The sequence below is a fragment of the Sorex fumeus genome, unplaced genomic scaffold (genome assembly GCF_029834395.1).
Source record: "Sorex fumeus unplaced genomic scaffold, SorFum_2.1 ptg000063l, whole genome shotgun sequence".
Classification (NCBI taxonomy): domain Eukaryota; kingdom Metazoa; phylum Chordata; class Mammalia; order Eulipotyphla; family Soricidae; genus Sorex; species Sorex fumeus.
Window position 1 is genome coordinate 16,447,193 of NW_026606120.1, and position 12,993 is coordinate 16,460,185.

At 50.0% G+C, this 12,993-nt stretch overlaps 1 pseudogene; it reads right to left on the reverse strand.

Annotated features, from left to right (window-relative positions):
- The window catches only part of LOC130036161 (patr class I histocompatibility antigen, A-126 alpha chain-like), a 39,891-nt pseudogene extending 27,132 nt beyond the window's left edge, over positions 1-12,759 (reverse strand).
- Positions 12,760-12,993: the final 234 nt, after the last annotated feature.

Here is a 12,993-nt window from a genome sequence, read left to right on the forward strand (position 1 = left end):
AAGGAGAGTGCCCTGCCACAGAGGCAGGGTGAGATGGGGGTGGGTGGGAGGGATTCTGGGATTAGTGGAGGTGGAGAGTGGGTACTAGTGGAGGGATGGGTACGCAATCATTGTATAACTGAAACTCAAGCACAAAAATTTAAAGTCTAAAAATATTTGTAGGGGCTGGAGAGATAGCACAGCGGGTAGGGCGTTTGCCTTGCACGCGGCCGACCCGGGTTCAATTCCCAGCATCCCATATGGTTCCCTGAGCACCGCCAGGAGTAACTCCTGAGTGCAGAGCCAGGAGTAACCCGTGTGCACCACCAGGTGTGACCCAAACAGCAAATAAAATAAAATAAAAAATAAAAGTGTTTGTAAAACAAAATCACTTCTCTCTCTCATTTTTAGTTTTGAAAAATATAGCCAATTCCATAAAAAATGTTATTTATATTAAGAAATACTGGGCTTGTATCTGTATTGCAAATCATAATGCCTAAATGTAGAGAGAGAGAGTATGGAACAAATTGTCTGCCAGGGAGGCAGGGGGAGGGTGGGAAAGGGGGAGTATACTGGGGAGACTGGTGGTGGGAAATGTGCACTGGTGGAGGGATGGGTGTTTGAACATTGTATGATTGTAACTCAAATATGAAAGCTTGTAACTGTATCTCACGATGATTCAATAAAATTTAAAAAATAAATAAATGAATGAATAAAAATTAAATTAAAAAAAAGAAAAGGAACAGGGGGGCTGGCTGGAGTGATAGCACAGTGGGTAGGGCATTTGCCTTGCACGCGGTCGACCCGGGTTCAATTGCCAGCATCCCATATTGTGCCCCGAGCACCGCCAGGAGTAAAACTTGAGTGCAAAGCCAGGAGTAATCCCTGTGAATCGCTGGGTGAGACCCAAAAAGCAAAAAAGACAAGACAAGACAAGACAAGAAAAAAAAGAAGAAAAAGAACAGGGAGTGGAAGGGAGTTACCTTGTAGTTTCTCGGTTTGGCATCACGAGGTTCTGGGGCCATGATGGAACCTAGACACAGCACAAGGTCCCAGAGGTTTCCCTTCCGCAATTCTCCGCCCGGCTCCCGAGCCTGACACCAGGACTGCTCTGAAGGCACCTTGTCCCCTGAGTGTCCTCCTCCAGGCTAGCGTCACAGCCTGAGTCAGACCACAGCCCCGCCCCTGCAAGTAGGAGCGAGCAGAGCAGCGGCGCCCCCGTGTGGCCATAAAGCAGAAAGCCCCTCAGTTTGGTTGTGGTGACCGAGGCTAGGCGTGTCATTCTCAACAGCACATCAGGGAGTGAAGGGGTCACTTGGTCATTACTAACAATTGTCACCCTCGCCACCTAATTAGACACATTCCTCAGGTTCTCCCATTGAAGACACATGTTTTACTTTATACATACAAACATTTATTGCTGTAGTTAAGGTGATACATCTAGTGTTAATGTACAGTTACTGCATCTCTCCACCCCCAAAGTGCCTAATACCATCCACCATGTCCTTATATTATTTTTGGGTTTTGCATTTTCTTGCCATTCCCCAAACTACTCCCCAGAGAGTCAAAAGTTTTCTTTTCCTCTTTCCCTCACTGCTTCTTTAGAAAGAACACTATGGGCTGCTCTGCAGCTTTGTGTGAAACATTCTATTTTGTTTGTTTATTTTGGTGCCACACCTGGCCATGCTCAGGGTTTACTCCTAGTAGGACTCGGGGGACCATATGCGGTGCTGAGGGTTGAACCTTGGTCAGCTGCATGTCAGGTAAACACCCTATCAGCTGTACTAATATTCACCATCTCTGATGTTTCTCCTTTAGCCAGATGACTATGGGCCTATTTTTGAATCTCAGTGTAAAATTTAAGATTATAAGTAAATATATCTTCAGTGGTTTTTGTTCCGAAGGAAAGAAATGCCTTGTTTCCAAAGAAGGAGAACTGAAGCTGACATTGGTGAAGAGATTGGTGATAAAATATTAACTACAGTAACTTTATAAATCATTGTTCTTTAATGAATAGAAAAAAAATTTTAAGGAGAATCATCAGAGGTGGTAAACTGGTTCCTCTTAGCTAGAGTTCTATCATCTCTGCGGGAACAGCAAGCCCAGTCTAGGATCTCAGTTTCAGTTTGCAGCTTATTTTCTCTAATTTCAGATGATATTGATTTTCTTCTTCCTTCCTTCCTTCCTTCCTTCCTTCCTTCCTTCCTTCCTCCCTCCCTCCCTCCCTCCCTCCGTTCCTTCCTTCCTTCCTTCCTTCCTTCCTTCCTTCCTTCCTTTCCTTATTCCTTCTTTCCCTTCTTTCTTTCTTTCTTTCTTTCTTTCTTTCTTTCTTTCTTTCTTTCGTTCTTTCTTCTTTCTTTCTTGGTTTTGTAGTTTTGGGGGGCCGCACCCAATGGTGCTCAGCCTTTTTCCTGGCCCTGTACTCAGGGATCACTCCTGGTGGGCTTGGGGGGCCATGTGGGGTGCTGGGGATTGAACTCGGATCAGTTCCATGCAGAGCAAACACCCTCCCTGCTGCTTTGCCCTCCAAATGATGTTATACCGTCTATTTCATGCTAATATTAAAAATACCTATAACACTGTATGAACATAAATGACCAATCATATATATCTTGTTTGTTATTAGAACCATATTGACAGGAGGTAGGAAATGAACAAAGACTTATTGGTGAAGCATTCAGGAGCCTCTCCTCCAGTGTTAGAAAATGTCAGATGGAGGCAGAGTTGTTGTGAGAGGGGGTTCAGATCTCTGCCCCTGAGATAGAGCTTGGAGACTGAGATTTGGAGGGGAGAGATGCTCAGCCATTGTCTGCGACCCCAAGGAGATGTGCACACCAGGGGAGACTGAGTGATGCTGAGTGAGGGAGCCCCCTCCAACTCTGAGTTGTATTAAGACATTTGGTTCACCCAACCAGCTCCCACTGCTGAACAGGGACCCTCCAAAGTATTGTGCTGCTCACACCCGGCAGAGGCAGAGAACTGATCACCCCATGCAAATTCCTGTTCCTAGTTGACATTGTCAATGACTTCTGGCTATTCTTCCTGGGGGAAAGTTGTTCCATGGGACATCGATCAGAATGCAGACCCTAAGGAGTTTATTAGTGTTGTTTGAACTCGGTAAATGAATTTTTTTCCTACCTTTTTCATACCTTAGTAGGCTTGGATAAAAAATATCATCTATGGTCCTGGAGCTCCCGGTTCCATATGCTGTTCTAATTTTATTTCTAGCTAAGAGGTTTTGAGGAAAGATTATTAGAGTTGTTGCCAATTTGTAGCTTAAACTTTGTGACCAATCAACTTACACGCACTGTAGGACGGAGCCACCTGTATGAGACCTGTCACTCCAGTGGCCGAATCTCCATTTGATCTCTATGCGTCTATGATGGAAAGTGTCAAGAAGAGACAACACTCCAGCTGCTTTCCCACATCTCCAGCCTCTGTTTATACTCCTGAAAATCGTGGTTGGGTCAGAAGTCCTAGGTTTACATCCGTGTTTTATCACCTACTTGCCTTAATAACCTTCACAATTGACTTTCCTTCATCTGTATAATTAGAATGATTTGTAAAATCTTTGTTAGCTCAAATTCCAATATTTTCTGACAGCCATGACTTTCTGTCTCTTTACTTTCTTTATTTTGTATTAATTTTTCAGGACCGAACAGTGAAGCAAACTGCCAGGAGTGACAGTAGAACGGTACTTGTTCCTGTCTGAGCGTGAAGAAGCTCCCCGAAGTGGGAAGAGAAGTAGCTGAAGAAACTTTCATCACATGTACTGAGAGCAGGAAGGAAACGTTGCTCCTCCTAATGTCAGGTGGGAGCTTATTCTCTCTAGATGTCCCATCTCTCCAGGGACTCTCCTGGGCGCTTTCTCCTGGAGCTTAAAGCACTCGCAGGTTTCCCTAGTGGTTGAAGTGCTCTGGCTTCTGGAAGAAACTGAGGATCCAGCACTTTGGACTGAGAGTTCACACTGAAGGGGAAAAAGGGACAGGAATCTGCCGTGAGAGGCCCTGGCACTAGGTTCAACCTATTTTGGGCAACATCCTGCTCAGTGTGCCCATAAAGTTGACCAAACATTTTTTTGTTGTCTTTTTTTGTCTGTAGTTAAGGCAACATTGTTACAATAATGCTAATTCTTATGGTTTCAGTCTAAAAATGACTGTACTTCCTCCATCGTCAGAGTGCTTAAGACCCACCTGCACTGCACTTGTTATTTTTATTTTTGTCAAGTTAGGTCTAAGTCTCAGTCATACATTGATCAAACACCTCTCCCTTCACCAGTACTCATTTTTCACCACCAAGAAACCCAATATACCCCCCTTCCAGCCCTCCCAATGCCTGTAAGGCAGATTATTTCCACTTAACTCTTCTCTACATTGATTACATTCATTGTTTCTACAAAAGATGCACCATTATTGTTTAGAATTTCCCCCCCAACAATTAGAATTGCTGATCGAACTATGGTCAGAATTGCAGAATCGCGGCCTTGTGATTTTGGATTTCTGCAAAGAGCCAGATAATTACGACATTAGTTTCTGTGCGTCTGGTGTTATGGCTGTGCCGGAGAGCCGCTCGTGGGGGGCAACTTGTGACCTCGGTAGGGCGTGAAGGATGAGCCAGTACCGTCCCCCTTCCCATGAGACTGCAGTTGCCCCATCACCACCGGCTCATACCTGGCTTTCCCATAAGCTCTGAGGTGGCGGCCACCTTGCTGCCGGGGAGGGGGGCGGGGGGAGGTGGAAGGAAGCAACACCCTTTCCCTCCCGGGGAGGCATGGCACCGTAGTTTAATGCGTAGTCCATTGACTTTTCTGCTGCAAGCTGCCGGGCTCTGGATTAAGTTCTTTTGCCTCTGGAGCCATGGCTGTACCGAAGAGCTGCTTGTGGGGGGCAACTCGTGACCTTGGTAGGGCGTGAAGGACGAGCCGGTACTGCCCCCCCTTCCCATGAGACTGCAGTTGCCCTGTCACCACCAGCTCATACCTGGCTTTCCAAGAAGCTCTGAGGTGGCAGCCACCTTGTATGTGGTCCAGATGCATTTCTGCCAAAAGCCGCTGGGTTTTGAGGTTTGTTTCTGAGTCTCTGGGATCATGCCCATTAATTAGCTTGATCAGCAGCCAGAGAGGCTGTTTGTAGGTGGCGACTCGGCATCTCGCTGGGATGGGGAGGAAAGGGCTGATTCCACCCCCATCTGGTGAGGCCCGGCGTGTCTTGTCACTGCAGGCCCAAACCTGACTGTCCAGTGGCCTCTGGAGGATGGTGGCCACCGGGCCGCCAAAGGGAACAGGCCAAGGCACAAAACCTATTTCCACCTGGAGTGGCCCAGTGCCAGTAACCTACTCCAGGAACAGGATGCATTTCTGCCAAAAACTTTTGGGTTCCGAGATTCGTTTCTGAGTCTCTGGGATCATGGCCGTTAAGCAGTTCGCTCGAGAACCAGAGAGGCCATGCCTCCAATTATATAGCTGAGCCGGAGGTGGTTTGTGGGTGTGTTCCACATACCTAACTTTTGGCCATTTACTTTCTTGGTAAACTTTGCCCCAAGTTTTGGGGTCTGGCCAAAGGCACAGCAACAATTTGGGGGTATCTGAAAGTCTGACTGTGCCATCAGGCTGCTGATGCACTCGCCGCACAGGTACAGATTGACCTGCTGGGGGCACCATACCCCCTTATGTTTTTAAAGAATATTTTAAACATTTTTAGCCTACCCCCTTTTTTGGCATTTTAATTTAGGTACATGGGTTTACAATATTGCTACTCATACTTTTCATGTATAATATCACTCCCACCCCACACCCACCACCAGAGAGCCCGCTTCCCTCTGCCATGTCGCAAAGACCCCTCCCCCTCCAAGTAAGTTCTGTTCTATAGACAAAATCTTCAGTTCTATTTTGACAGTTATTATTCTTACTATATTTCTGTCTTGGGGTGGTGCTTAGAATTTACTCCTGGTTCTCACTCAGGAATCAGTCCTGGCATTGCTCGGGGGACCACACAGGGTGCCAGGATCAAACCCAGATTCCATACATTGGGAAATGCTGTAAAGTCCGCTTCAAATGCCTGCAGAATCCAGTCACCTCCATTATTTCACCTCTTCACACCCCAAAGCCCCCAACATCTCTTCCCTGGAATCTGCACCAGTTTCCCAGTTCCCTGCAGCTCACTGTCCCCTCACCTGTCCATCTGCACAGCAGCCAGACTGATGACCCAGAGACAATCGCACCAGCCTGAACTTTCATTCAAACCTGCTTGTAGCTGCCCCTCTTAGATAAAAGGCAAATCTTCCAGAGTCATAGCAGCCTCTGAGGGCCTGAGGGCACCAGGACCTCATCTCAGTGACTGCTCCAGCCACACTGCTGTCTACTCTTCCCTGACACAGACTCGCGCCTGCCCTGGTGCATTTCCACTGACATTTCCTGCATGGCCCCAGATACCCACACAGACAGACCCTCACATCATTCCATATTTCCTCAAAGGTCACCTTCCTGTGGAGCCACACCGACAGGGCAAGGAAAACAGTCACTGTTCCAGTCCCCACACACTTATAAGTGGGTCCCATTCCCCACAGATTATCAATTTCAAACCAGGACATTTGCTTTGGTTATATTTTCAGCCGTAAGTATGTCCCTTCATATTAAATCTCAAAGGCTGGTAAATTTTGTCTGATTTTCTTCTTTTTTTCTTTTTTATTGAATTATCATGAGATACAGTTTCAAAGCTTTCATGTTTCAATCTCTGCACTCTTTCCTCTAAGGATACTTTTTTTGTAGTATTTTCATTGGTTTTTCATAACTTAATCACTTAATCACTTAATCCCCGTTATTCATCGATTTATTCGAGCGGGTGCCAGTAACGTCTCCATTCATCCCGGTTGCGTGCTAGCGTAGCCCAATGGTATCTGTTCGTTTTAGGAACATGTAGAGCCTCAAACCGATCATTTAGGGTCTTGACGAAGAAGTCTGACCATCTTATAGGTGGGCGTCCACGTGATCTTTTGATGTCTCGTGGAATCCAATCAGTAATGGCTCTAGTCCAGCGGTTGTCTGTAAACCTCATTACATGTCCAGCCCATCTGATTTTTGATGTCTTGGCAAATGAGACAGCGTCCCTGATTCTTGAGCGTTGACGAAGATCAGAACTCCGGATTCTATCTCTCATTTGAGTGAATCGTGATATTCCAAGCATAGTTCTTTCGATTCCTCTTTGAGAGACCCGAATAGTGTTCTCATCCTGTTTTCGTAGGGTCCAGGTCTCTGAGGCATATGTTAATGCAGGAAGAATAGTGGAATCAAAGAGATGTGCTCGTAGCTGGAGGTTCTTTGTCCTTTTAGTTATTTCTTCAATGCTCTTGAAGGCATTCCAAGCCGCTCTCTTCCTCCTGCGTAACTCAGGTGCCAGGTCATTCATCATGTTGATTTCTCGACCTAAGTATATATAACTGTTGCATTCGGAGATGGTGGTTCCGTTGAGAGCGAATGGAGCGTCAGGAACAAGGCTGTTTCTCATAAACATTGTCTTCGTAAGATTCAGCTGTAGTCCGACCTTTCCACACTCACGGTCAAAGTCTGCAAGCATTTGTGCCGCTTGGCTGATGTTTGGTGTTATTAGAACGATGTCATCAGCAAAGCGGAGGTGGTGTAGTTGCCGACCATCTATCTTCACTCCCATGTTTTCCCATTCTAGTCGTCGCATGATGTTCTCGAGGGTGGCACTGAAGAGTTTTGGTGAAATGGTATCACCCTGCCGAACCCCTCTCTTGATATGGATGATTACTTCTTTGTAGAATGGTGAGATCTTGGTAGTGAATCCGCAATAGAGCTCACGAAGGATCCTGATGTATTGAGTTTGTACGCCCTGATTGGCTAGGGCTTCCATGACCGCTTCCGTCTCAACAGAATCAAAGGCCTTCTTTAAATCAATGAACGTTAGACAGAGCGGTTTTTCATAACAAACAATACAAAATATATTATTTCGGTTTTGCTTTGGGGCAGGGATTGGAATTCAGAATAGAAACACCTATAATATGGTAGTGAAAAGGTGTAATGGTGGTGGGATTGGTGTTTGAATATTAAATGCAATGAAATATTGTAATATTTAAATATTGAAATGTAATGAAATATTGTAATATTTAAATATTGAAATGTAATGAACTACCTTATAAAAAACAAAGCAAACAAACCATGCTTTCATATTGAATTTCAGTCATAAAGTGATCAGATACCCATCCCTCCACCAGCAACTATTCTTTCCACCAATGTCTCCCCTTTCCAACCCTCCCCCTGCTTCCATGGCAGACAATTTCCCCCATACTCTCTCTTTACTTTTGGGCATTGTGGTTTAGTTTTGCCTGATTTTAATTCTCTGTTGTTATGATAGACCCCAAAATATCATCGCCATATCTTCACAGTGGGTAGATAGATGATCAGTGTAGACTATAGTAGAGACACTGTCCTATTCATGCAACATCAACCGACATGCTGTGCTATAGCAGTTACAATGTCTACTCCAAGTGACATCGATGTCACCTCCACTTTTCTCACAAGTGCTTCTCACTCTCCCACACTGGCACCCCACAGCACACAGCACTTTCTCTCTTAGAAGAGGATCTTGGGTTCAAGATCCCATTTTCTAACCCCTAAGTTTTAGAGTAGGTGGGATGGCTGAATACTAACATCACAAGTCTGAAAACTCATCTCTTGATATCACAGAGGCTACTGTGTGCAGGGTTCAGGCTGGTCTTGAGGGGACAGTGAGAGGCAAATGCCTCCTGAGGCTCAGAGATGGGGACACACACTGAGAGAATGAGCTATGAATGTGTGGACAAGAGATCAGGCAGCCTCCTGCACAGAAGCAACAAAGAAACACCCAGATGGGGCTGAGGAGCAGACCCAGGCCTGAGCCTAGACTGACCAGCACAGAAGCCCTCACTGCTCATGGTCCTGGGACAGGATGAGCCTGGGTGTGACCTGAGTCCCTGTGAACAAGGGCCCGTGGGATGTGGTACTACTGAGGGACCAGGACAAGGAGCAGGAGAGATGACCCAGACAGAGGAGTGGCCACATCAGAACCCACAGTGGCTGAGACAGAGACAGACTGGGCACAGGTATGTTTCCCCCCCCCCCCACCCCCCCACCCCCATACCCTCTAGCCTCTCCTGTCACATCTGGGACAGATTCAAATCAAAACAGAAAACACATGGAAGGTCTCAGGATTTCCATTTATTCCTTCTCAAATTTCAGGAATTTCCTTTATTAACCCTCAATCCCACAAAACAGGAATTAGAAAAATGCAAATCAGATGCTTATTTCAGTAAGGGAGAAACATTCATTCAGAAAAACAAGAAGCTAACACAGATGGAGATGGCTGACTCCTGTCTCTGCTGGCACAGCCCAGAGCATCAGCAAGAGAATGCAGGTCAGTGTGGGGAGGGCCCGGTGGGCAGGGGTGGGCCAGTCTCTCCCATCACCGTAAGTGGCAGGACACAGACACACTCAGGTCCCAGGGCAGAAAGAGAATCAGCAGTTCTTGAATCACAATATCAGGATGTGAGGAAACCCAGCAGGGCAACTGTCTCGCACTGTAAGAGAAAAGAATGAAGAGACTCAGGTGAGTCACAGAAGTGGTGACATCCTGAGCAAGCTCCCAGCATCCCTCTCAAAGAACCGCCAAGCCTAATCCTGTCCCCTCTGCCCAATCCCACCCATTCCAGCCTCCAGAGTCTCACCTCTAGGATTCGAGAGAGACTCATCAGAGCCTTGGGAACTGTCGCTGTCTGGGGAGGAACAAACAGGGCAAGGTCAGAGACACAGGGGTGGGGACTAGAGGAGGACCTAGGGGTTCAATAGCTCCCAATCCCTATCCCCAGGATTCTAGGGCCCCAGGCCTGCCCACACTTACTTGCAACCTGAGTGTGCTGTCCTCCTTTCTCACCTGGGGGAAGGAAACATCCCAGGGAAGATCAGGAAGAGCACTGGGTCCTGAGGCCACAGAGCAGCTCTCTAGGTCCAGATCCCAGGGAAGCGTCAGAACTCTGAACAGTGAGGGCAGGACCAGGAAACACGCAGGAAGAAAATGCTCCACGACCGAGGAGCCTTCTCCTGGCGGTGTGTGCTCAGCAGGACAGTCCCTGTGACCTGGGACACTGGGACCCATGTTCATCCCCCGCTTATGGAGGTGAAAGTGTCTTTCATGAGCAAACCTGAGAGCGGCACACACAGGGGGAGTGTGAGCAACTACACGGGGGCGGGCGGTGCTCCTGTTAATGGGCAGGAGAACTAATATAGGGGGAAGCCTAAAGGGGGACAAGACTCAAGACCTGCCAGGTCGGACAGATTCCCATCACCTGCTTCCCCCATCTCACCTGAGCGCTTCCTCCTGCGGATCACAGCTGCCACCACAGCTCCAGTGATCACAGCCCCGAGGAGAGCCAGGCCAACAGTGATGCCCACAGTGAGGATGGTGGACTGAGAAGGGGGCTCTGGAAAGGAAAGAAGGAGAGGGTCTGACCTCCAGCCTCAGCCTGACCCTCAACAGTTCCCCAGAGGGGCCAACCCTAATTCCCCAGAGAACAGGCTCTGTGCCCCGTCCCCCTCCTTACCCCATCTCAGGGTGACAGGCTCTGGCAGCCCCTGGTGCTGCACACGGCACGTGTATCTCTGCTCCTCTCCAGAAGGCACCACCACAGCTGCCCACTTCTGGAAGGTTCCATCGCCCGAAGGCCTGGTCTCCACCAGCTCTGTGTCCTGGGTCAGGTCGTCCCCATCACGCTGCCAGGTAAGGGTGATCTCGGCAGGGTGGAAGCCCAGGGCCCAGCACCTCAGGGTGACCTCACGGTCAGAGCAGGGTTGGTGGGTTATGTGTGTCCTGGGGGCTTCTGAGGAGGGAAAATGAGAAAATTCACACTTTGGGTCACTTCCATAATGGGGTTGAACAGGATCATTGGTTTGGAATAGGAGGCAAACATCCAGACACAGACTTGGCTGGAGAAACTGGATAAAATCCTATTGCTTGGAAAGTTCTAGAACAGGGTTTGGGAAGGAGGTCAGGGTCTTTCGGACACACTGACTCTGGTCCTGCCCTGGGAGGAGGGTGAGAGGCTGAGAGAAGCAGGAGTCAGAGCTAAGAGCATCTTTGAGCGAGATCACAGATGGCTGCTGGGTTCCAGGGAACCCACATTCGTTATTTCAGAGGAGGTCGCCCCTCCCCCAGGGACACTCGGGTCCTTCACAGTCCCGGGGACGCAGGGTGGGTGTGAGGGCAAGTCTCTCGGGTGGAGAACATGGAAACCAGGGGCTCCGTCCCTCTCCCGACTGAGGAAGGGGCGCTGTTCTGACACTGAACCCCCTTGTGTCCGCCCTTGTGGGGAGTCGCCCCCCCCCAGGGGCGGCCAGGGGTCCTCACCCTCAGGGACCGGTACCTGCGCGCAGCAGCGTGTCCTTCCCGATCTCCAGGTGTCTGAGGAGCCACTGCACGCACCTGCCCTCCAGGTAGTTCCTCCAGTGCTCAGCCCCACCCTCCTGCTCCCACTTTGGCTGGGTTCGCCAAGCCTGCGTGCCCGCCGCCGCCGTCCAGGAGCGCAGGTCCTCGTCCAGGGCGAGGTAGTGGGCGCCGGCGTAGGCGGCTTGACGGTACCCGCGCAGGAGGCGCCCGTCGGACCCCACGTGGCAGCCGGACATGCCCTGGTGTGAGAGTCTGGCCAGCCCCGCACAGATTAGAGTCGAACCGAAAACGGAACCGGGCCCGGTCCCCGCGGCGCCTCCAGGTCAAGGTCGGGGCGGGTCCTCAGCCTCGGGGACGCTCGGACCCGCCTCGGGCGACCCGGCCGGTCCCTGTGCCGGCTCGTCCCAGCCGAGCGCGGCGTCGAGGTTCCCTGGAAAGTCTGTGCGGAGGCCTTTGTGTTCCGCGTCTCCCGCTCCCAGGGCCCGGGTCCCCCTGCTCCGCCCACGGCGCCCGGGCTCCATCCTGGGACTCGCCGAGTCGCTGTCGAAGCGCACGAACTGCGTGTCGTCCACGTAGCCGACTCCGAAGTAGCGGGGATCCCCTTGGCCGGGCCGGGACACGCCGGTTTGGAAATCCTCATGGAGGGGGAGCCTGGGGGAGGGGAAGGGGTGAGACCCGGCCCGACCCGCCGCCCCGCGCGCCCCGGGCCATGGTGATGGGGGGAGGGAGACAGGAACGCGGGGAGTGACCGAGAAGGGCGAGACTTAGGGGCGCGGGAGGAGTTGAAGATTGGGGGGACAAGGACGAACATCTGGGGGGGCATCCGGGCAGAGAACGGAGAAACTCCTTCTCGGGGGTCGTGCACAGCAACGCCTGGAAGTTCCCATCCTTCTTCCCGCAACGAACTCTCCTCCCGACCCCGCACTCACCCGCCCGGGTCTGGGTCAGGGCCAGGGCCCCCGAGAGCAGCAGCAGGAGGGGCCGCAGCTCCCACACACGGAAGGAATCAAGTGGATTCTGACTCCCTCACTATTGCCCGCAGTGTAGAACCGGGAGCCGCGAGGACGCCGATTGGCTGATCTAGACAGCGACACCCAATGGGAATGAGGACTGGGGACGCGTCACGAGAATCCGGGCAGAAGGCGCTGACACAGGTTGCTGAGGGAGAAGTGAAATTTTGAGACCAGGAATCCCCAGGACTGATCTCCTGCCCCCAACACCACCCTGGGGACACTGGGAGCCACACCTGGGACCTGGGACTTCCCCCTCTCACCTGCTCCCTCACCTGATCTTTGTCACACTGTCTCCCCGTGTCCAGGGCTGAGACTGACTCAGGATTTTCCATGGTTTTCCTTTCAGGATCTCGCTAAATCTTACAAGTTCCTGAGGAGCCCAGAGATGCTTCTGGGCGTTCAGGTTATGCCTGTCAGTGTTTGCCCTGGGAGGAATCTGAGTTAAAGCCTTATATTGTTGATGGTGATGAATTATTACTATTATTATTATTATTATTATTATTTTGGCTTTTGACCAAACCAGGCAGTGTTCAGTTGTAACTCCTGTCTCTGTGCTCTCTGCTCAG